At 53.8% G+C, this 8,942-nt stretch overlaps 1 long non-coding RNA gene across 1 annotated transcript; it reads left to right on the forward strand.

Annotated features, from left to right (window-relative positions):
* Positions 1 to 69: 69 nt before the first annotated feature.
* On the forward strand, positions 70 to 4,110 carry LOC142443765 (uncharacterized). Its single transcript, XR_012783524.1, has 3 exons — positions 70 to 135; positions 1,112 to 1,191; positions 2,589 to 4,110. It is a non-coding gene; the product is annotated as an uncharacterized LOC142443765 (long non-coding RNA).
* The last annotated feature ends 4,832 nt before the right edge of the window (positions 4,111 to 8,942 follow it).

Here is an 8,942-nt window from a genome sequence, read left to right on the forward strand (position 1 = left end):
CCGGCGTGGACGCGGCGCGATGACGCCACCCGGCGCGCCGGAGTCGCTGCGCTCTGACGTCACGCGCGGGAGCCTCCGCGACGGCGGAACGTCGAGCCGTGCCTTTGGACTTGGCGGCTCGCAGCGACGGCCGGGGTGCGTGGGCGGGCGGGCGCGCTGGCTGCGCGGCCTCTCGGGTGCCGGTGCGCGGGGCGGCGTGCCCTGCGGGGAGATGGCCTGGGGACGGACAGCGGGCGCTGCGGGAAGTGGAGCCGGGGGGGGGGGGGGGGGGGGGGGGGGGGCCCGGGACGGAGACCAGGCCCCGCTGCCGGAGGGAGTCCACCCAGAATGCCCCTTAGAAGCCAGCCTGTCTCCCATACTATGGCCCTGTTAACGACCGGGACCAGCCCCTAGGGAGGGGCTTCCGTTGTTGCGGGTTCGAATAAAGGACAGCCACTGTAATGTCTTGGTAATTTAGAAGAGTCTTTATTCGGTTATAACCGGACTGCAAGAATCTAAAAGCGATTCTTTGATTGCAGCCCCGCGTCCACATTTCAGTCCTTCTTTTGTTTTTTAAACGTTTTATTATGGGCTCATACAATTCTTATCACAATCCATACATACATCAATTGTGTAAAGCACATCAGTACATTCATTGCCCTCATCATTTTCAATGCATTTGCTCTCCACTTAAGCCCTTTGCATCAGGTCCTCTTTTCCCCTCCCTCCCCGCACGCCCCTCCCTCATGAGTCCTTGATGATTTATAAATTATTATTTTGTCACATCCTGCCCTGTCCCACGTCTCCCTTCGCCCCCTTTTCTGTTGTCTGTCCCCCAGGGAGGAGGTCACATGTAGATCCTTGTGATCGGTTCCCTCTTTCCAATCCACTCTCCTTCTACCCTCCCAGTATCGCCACTCACACCCCTGGTCCTGGAGGTATCATCCGCCCTGGATTCCCTGTGCCTCCAGCTCCTACCAGCACCAGTGTACATCCTCTGCTCTATCCAGACTTGCAAGGAAGAGTTTGGATCATGATAGTTGGGGGGAGGGGGGAGCATTAGGAATTAGAGGAAAGCTGTATTCTTCATCCGTGCTACATCACACCCTGACTGACTCATCTCCTCCCCTAGACCCCTCTGCAAGGGGATCTCCAGTGGCCGACAAATGGGCTTTGGGTCTCCACTCTGCACTTCCCCCTTCATTCACTATGGTAAGATTTTTTTGTTCTGATGATGCCTGATAGCTGATCCCTTCGACACCTCGTGATCGCACAGCCTGGTGTACTTCTTCCATGTGGGCTTTGTTGTTTATGAACTAGATGGCTGCTTGTTTACCTTTAAGCCTTTAAGACCCCAGACACTCTTTTGATAGCCAGGCACCATCAGCTTTCTTCGCCACATTTGCTTATGCACCCGTTTGTCCTCAGTGATCGTATCATGGAGGTGTGCACCCAATGATATGATTTTTTTGTTCTGATGATGTCTGATACCTGATCCCTTGACACCTTGTGATCGCACAGGCTGGTGTGTTCTTCCATGTGGGCTTTGTTGCTTCTGAGCTAGATGGCCACTTTTTTATCTTATGGTTGGGGGTCACCACCATATGAGGAGCTGTATAAAAGGGTCATGGCATTAGGAAGGTTGAGAACCACTGCCCTAGAGGAACCCAGGCTGCTCAGACTTCAGATAAAGTGGCTCTCTGAATAAACGGACACAGCTGGTGTGCACTGGTACCAACACCACCCCACTGGCCCCCAAAACCCACAGACAGCCATGTACATGTCACACTGTACCCACTGTTGTGGGTTCAAATAAATGACAGGCACTATAATATCTTGAAATTTTAAGAGTTCTTAATTTAGCTAGCTGGGCTGCAAGGAAACCAAGGCATCTCCCTATGCTGCAGCCCCAAGTGAGATGACCAGAAAAACCCACAAAGTTTCTTGGTTCATTTGTTAGCAGCGTGAGCAAGCGCATGACAGACGAGAAAGCAAAATCAATGGATTAATTGATAAAAGGGTACCGTATGAATGAATAGCAAGATTAATCACAATGTCCTGATTCCGGGTACATGTGAGTACATTCTGAAATCAATAATCACCAGTGGAGCTTTCTGAGGAGGGCGGGGAAGCGGGCAGGTCCTCTAGCAGTCAACCAACTGGACTTCCTCTGGTCAGTTCCCTCACTCCACCTGTGACCCACAGCACCTGCTCAGAATAAGAAACCAATTTGTCCTGAAGAGGCGCAGCCAGATGCTCCTCGGGGGCCAGTGGGGCAGGGCTCAGACTCACCTACTCTGGACAGGTTGTCAGGAGAGACTGGTCCCTGGAGAAGGACTTCACGCCGGGTAGAGTGGAGGTGGGGGTGAGAGCCAGGAGATGGTCGGAAGCCGTGGTTGCCACAGCAGCTCAGACCTGGCATGAGGGTGAGGCTGCCACTGCTGCTGCAGTACGAGTGGCCTGGGCCTACCAACAGTGGACACACACACAGCTGCACCCTACTATTCAGCGTCCTGCCAATTGTCCACACCCCCTTCCGCCATCCCGCCAAGGACGGAGCAGACCAGTCTGTATCAATGACATTTCCATTCGGGTCTCTCTCTCCCTAGAACATGGCCCAGTGTGTCCGGTGCGGGTCTGCTGGCCGGAGGGTCAGCTCTGAAGCCACCCCCAGCTGCTCCGAGAGAGAACGGTGTCTAGCACTTCTGTGAAGACATGCAGCGTGGAACCCCGGCGCCATGTAGCTCCGTCCTGCCGGGTGGCCGTGCATCTGAGTGGACACAACACAGCTGTGCCCGGCTCAGTGAGGACAGGGATGTTTTGCCCTGAATGCCTGTGGCTCTGCGTGCCCCTGGCCCCTCCCACTTCTGCCAGTCACATTACCCAGGGAGACACCAGCCCTGGCCACAGGTCTGCACCTCTCCTATGAGACCCGGCATGGCTTCCTGGCTGGCACCATTCTCAGCTGCCCAGGGCTGCAAGGTCTTCACACTGGGATCTTTCAGGGGATGCTGCCAGGCCATCACTGTGAGTTTGAACCACCAGCCTCTAGCCAGTGTCCAAGCACTGCATTATGAACCACCAGAACCCCGACTTGTGTCCTCTCTGCCCCCGTAACACGAGGGGCAGGGGGTCAGTGCTGAGAGGTGGCCCTGAAGCCTCCCTGTGGCCTGTGCTCAGTGCTAAGGGGTGAGTTCTATCTACCCCCTGCCCCATTTCTATGTCAGACTCTGTCTCCGCTGGGAAATGTCCCTTGTAGACTTTTCTACCAACCTGAAACTGAACGAAGACGCAAACCAAGAGGATTGTGCCAACGAGGGGCCATTGGCCTGTGCTGCTGGCACAGAGGCTGAGATGCCCCACACCAGGAGGAGGACAGAAAAGCCCATCACAGACCACGTTTGGTGGCTGCTCAGCCCATGGCTGCTGCAGGTGGCGAGAGGGTTCCTTCACTGGGGATCCGGTCAGACCCAGGTGGGACAGACCCTGCCCCAGATCCCTTCTGAGTTGCATGTTGGTGAGGGCAGCACGGATGCCAAGTGGGGGTTGCACACAAGCTGAAGAACCCAGCAGCCTCTTGGGCTGCCTACAAGGAGGGCCCCATTGCAGCCAAGACCCCGGTTCGGACCTTTCACCTACAGGCTGAGGGAGAATGAGATGTGGCCGAGAGCAGCCTGCCTCTGGCACTGGGGGGACCTGAGCTGGTCACTCAGCGACGTCCTTTGACCCGTGAGAGGAGGACAGCCAGCCAGTGTGGGAGGAACGCTTGGTTTGAACACAGTGTCCAAGGGTGGCCCCCACCTGTGGCAGCCAAGAGTAGGAAATGACGAATGGTGAGCCAGACACGGTGTGCCCGTGGGATGGAGGGGACACACATCAGTGGCAGCATGCCCATGGAGATGCCAAGCCCATGCCAGCCGCCCTCGCCCTGCTGCCCTTGGGACGCCAGGTGCAGCTCATGTGGATGCTGACAGGCGCTGAGGCCTGAGACAACCCTCAAGACTGGTGATCTTCCTGCACTCTGCATCACTGCACGTGGCTGCGTGAGCCTGAAGGGGGACTGATGGACGCGAGTTGTACTGGGCTGGGCTATTTTTCTCGATGTTATAATTACTTCTTGATATAAAACTCTTCCTCACACATATATGGGTGTCTCTGGATTTCTCTAGCCAACCCAACCTAACACCCCTCCTTACCCCCCAACACAGCAATGGGAGAGGGGGCTAGGGGGTTGTTATGCAGACAGGGGCCTTGGGGGTGCTACACATCAAACCTGGGAGAGGCAGGAGAGGTGCCCCTGCTCCTACATGCCCTCAGCTACAGCTCCCAGGAGATCACACACTCAGGCTGGGCCTCAGAATATCCCGGCATGAGCTTTAGCAAAATTACATACTGGTGGTGCATGCAGACACGCTGGGTGGTGAGGTGTGGAGTTCCAAGCCGCCAGCCACTCCTCAGGGGAAAGATGGGGCTCTCAGGTCCCATAAAGAGTGACAGATTCGGAAACCTATAGGGGCAGTTCTGCCCTGTCCTATGGGGTGGCTGTGGGCTGGCTTCCACTCAATGGCAGGGACTTGTTTGCCACTACCATGTGCCAATGAGGGAACACGTCAATGTCAACCAGTGGGCATTTTCCCCCCGAGGGGAGGCTGTACACATCCCCTACTCACCCAGGGCTTTGGGAGCCTACACACTGGGCTGCTAATCGCAAGGTCATCAGTTCAAAGCCTCCAGCCAGACAGGCCTTTCTACTGGCATACAAAGCTAGTCGCTGCAGGATGGGAGGAAAGCGGTCACTAAACATGCACTGCAGAGAGCAGCAGAGAAGGTCAAGGGCACGAATCTGATTTGAACAGTTAAAACTTTGTCAGTAGTCATGTACACACACGCACACACACCATGATCAGGCTGGGCCTCATCTGGCTTCCAAAATTTTCTCTATTTTTGTATTGCTTCTTTCATTATTTATTCTATTACTAGAGTACCTCAGAGGTGTTGTCAGTGGGGATCACTTTGAAGCTGAGACACGTTCTTCTGTTTTTCCGTGTATGAAACCCAGGATTGACGAGCCTCTAGGCGCAGCAGGCAGAATGAGGGGTTCAGAGACAGGGGCACAGCAGTGGTAAAAGAGAGAGGACGTCAAGGAGTCCACGTAGCAAAAGAGGGTTTGGAAACTGATTGTGGTAGCAATTGTACAATTCTACCTGACATGATTGAACTATGGTATGATCTATGTATTAAATCCAAACTAAGGAAGAAGGGGAACAAATAAAGAGTGACAGTCTGGGAAGCGCCCAGGGGCAGTTCTGCCCGCCCTGTCCTGCAGGGGCGTTGTGAGCCAGCATCGCTCCGAAGGCTGTGAGTTTGGTTTGGCTCTTGGTTTTGAGGTGCTATGGCGAAACCTCACCAGGTGCTGCCTGAGGCTGGTCAGTTTGGCCCGCCAGGAAACCGTTTGGTCTTCACGAAGCTCCGGTTGCTCTCTGGCCAGTGGCTGTACTGCCATGCCCTTGAGCTGGCTGTGACTCTGTGACCTTTTACGGGCACCTCAGATAGGCACTGGGTTCCAGTCCAAAGACCGTCTTTGGACCGTTGACTTTGTACACGAGTCCAAACAGCCCGGTGCAGTTCACACTACAGCTGGCCAGGAAGTCTGATGTTTTCCTGAGAATATACTGTTGTCAGCATAAAAATTTAAGACAATACCTCCTGGGACACAGAAACTCGCAGCTAGGCCCGAATTCTCCGCAGTTCGGCGGTGGAGGGCAAGTGTATGTGTATAAGAAAGAGCTTTATCTACAGAAGCAATGGAATATTCAGAAAATATCCCAGTCCAGGTCAAGTCCATAAGTCCGACATTAGCCCATATGTCTGTTAGCAGTCTATAAAGTCCTCTGCAGACTCACGAAACACATGCAATGATGCCAAATGCAGGAGGATCACAGGCCAGTAGGTGGAATGTCTTGTGGATGCAGTGGCGGTGGAAGCATCTCAGCGTTGGCGTGGGTCTTCATGTGGCTCCTCAGCTCCAGGGCTCTGGCTCCATCAGTCTCTCTCCATGTTTCTTGTCAACTCCAATGTCTCTCAGGGAGCATGCATGTGCCCCGCCTCCAGCGAGCTATTTATCTTCTTAGTGTCTCCAAATGAGGTCATCAAGCCACGACCTGATTGACAGACTCGACTCCATCCCTCACTCTGAATCCTCTCATATGGACAACTAATGATGTAACAGCCACATGTGACATCCCACATGAGGCCAGCGAATACTCCAAGGAACCCATGAAACGGACAGCATCACGACAGATGTGGAAAGGTAGAAACTGCTGAGGGCTTCATCCCACCTGGGTCCAGGGTCAATGAGCACAAAGAGCAGCCAAGAGATCAAACGGCGCCATGTGTTCGGCAAATCTGATGAACAACAAGGTCACTGAAGACTAGGAACCCATGACCCAAGCCAGGGCATTTTCAGTCTCCTCACAGGCATGGGAAAGTTTGGCGCTGGGTGAGGAAGGCTGGAGAGAGGTGTATGTGGACACTGGTGCTGGGGTGAATATTGAACGTCCCATGGATTTCCAAGGGGACAAACCAATCTGTCCCCGAATAAGTACAGAGTGCTCCTGAGAGGCAAGGGAGGTGAGCCTTGGTCTCCCATACTTTGGACACACTGTCAGGAGAGGCCAGTCCCTGGAGCGGGACATCGTGCTGGGTCAAGTGGGGGACGGAGGAGAGGCAGGCCCTTGAGGAGGTGGGTGGACACGGTGGCAGCACCCTTGGCTCCTGCACAGGACCCATGCGAGGGTGGCACCACCAGTGTCTCATTCTGTTGTGCACCAGGCTGCCTCACGGGCACCCTACATGACCACCACCCCACAACCCCACGTGGCACAGATGAGCACCGTTGGCACCTGGACGCGCTGCAGCCTAGTGCACAGCCGTGCCACTGTCTTGTGTGTGGATTTCAAGGCTGAGACGCCGCCACAGCCAAACACGGGTGACCCACCCCGAGGCCTAAATTAAAGTGCCATCGGACCGGACTGCAGTCGGGCCCAGAAAATCTGGTTACTCTGCAAAGCCAATGCTGTCCTTTCTGTGGACGTGTACCTGCTTATGAAACAAGGAGGGCAGGAGTCAGGTTTCTGGTTGAGACTGTTGGTGAAAACGCAGCCCATTGTGAAACCCTGCCCAGCGCAGTCCAAAGACACGTCTTGCTCAGCAACGCCTCCCAGATAAGAAGAACTCTCCAAACTCTGAAAGCAAGAGATTACGTGCCTGGGGCTGGTTCCGCATACTGACTCCCAAGTCAGGGGAACACTCATTGCTGTTTTCCACTACAAACTCGCCCTGACGAGCCAATCCCAATTCACCATGGTCCCGAGGGGCAGCCCTCTGAGGCTGTCGCTCTTCAGAGGAGAGACTTGGAGGGTTTGCCCCTCTGCCCTGGTGGTTAACTGCTCACGGTGTTGGAGCACCCAGCAACCCACTAGGGAACCTTTTATTTTGACTGCTGTTGTTGGTTGGTGCCACCTGGTCGGCCTGACCCATCCTGATCCCGCCTAACAGAAGGAAACACTGCCTGGGCCTGGGCCTGGGCCTAGGGCATCCTCACAATCTGTGCCTGAGCCTGTCTTCTCAGCCATTTGGGGCCCATTAGGCTAGCTCTTTGTCAATAAGTAACCAGGAGATTCAGCTTGTGAAGATCAAAGAGGCTGATTGCAGAATATCAATCCCTGGTGCAATGCTTTGTTAATGAACTCTCAGAAAGTAGCAACCTCAGGATGTAACCAGCCAGCTCATTTGGCTGTGGCAGCAGCTCATCTCTGAAATCTGTGAACAAAGTGTCTCAGCTTTGCAGCTTTGTAACTTTCCTCACCTCCCACCTCCAGCCCCTGCCTTGCCCAGAAGCACCACCTTCTTAAGTGCCTAGTTTTCTCCCTACAAGAGCCCGCTGGCATAGGGCTTATGAGTTGGGCTGCTAACCTCAAGGTGAGGTTGGTAGTTCATAAACCACCAGCAGCTCCGTGGGAGGTCGATGAGTCTTTCAGCTCCTATGAAAAGTTACACTCTTGAAAACTCACAGGGGCAGTTCAACCCTGTCCAGTGAGGTGCTGGTGGTTTTTTTTACCTCGTGGTCATTACAGTGTCTAGTGTCAATTTGAGACTTAAGGGGTGGAGTTCAGCCTGCCAATCAGGATTCAGCTTGATGACCTCATTTGGAGACAGCACTAAGGAGAAAAATAGCTCTCTGGAGGCAGGACACATGCTCACTCCCTGGGAGACATTCCTGCGCAGAAGACTTATGGAGCTATGTTAGTGCCCTGAGCTGGAGGAGCTGCCAGCACTGAATACTTACACCTCCACTGGATCCACAAGACGGCCCACCCACTGGCTTGCGATCTTCCTGCATTCGGCATCATTGCATGTGTTTCATGAGTCTGAAGAGGACTTAATAGCTTGGTATCGGACATATGGGCTAATATTGGACTTAGGGACTCGATCTGGACAGGGCTGGATGTTTTCTCAACGTTCAACTGCTCTTCCCTAGAAAGCTCTTTCTTATACACATATTCGTGTCTGTGGATTTGTTTCTCTAGTCCACCCGGACCCACACATACCTGTGCTTCTGAACCTTGCAGCATCTTGCCGGGATGTCTGTGAGTGTTTCCGGTGCTTTAACTCTAGAGGACTGTGCACACGACTGACTTTCTGGGAGTCAACATATACATGAGGGTTGTACGTCACAATGTCCGTCCCTCTCCCCCCCGCCCCCAAGCCTCAGTGCGGTGCCAGACTCATGACCTTTGTGTTTGATCTCTTACCTGACACTCTACCATCACGATGTTCTTCTCTAGCCACAGGTCCATCCTGGTGCTACGAAAGGGGGGTATACTTCTGAACATCACCTGAGCATCTCCATTTGGCTTCCTGCCCATAACTTAAATTCCATGTAAATTCTCTATTTTTTTAGT

This window comes from Tenrec ecaudatus, chromosome 3 (assembly GCF_050624435.1).
Source record: "Tenrec ecaudatus isolate mTenEca1 chromosome 3, mTenEca1.hap1, whole genome shotgun sequence".
Lineage (NCBI taxonomy): Eukaryota > Metazoa > Chordata > Mammalia > Afrosoricida > Tenrecidae > Tenrec > Tenrec ecaudatus.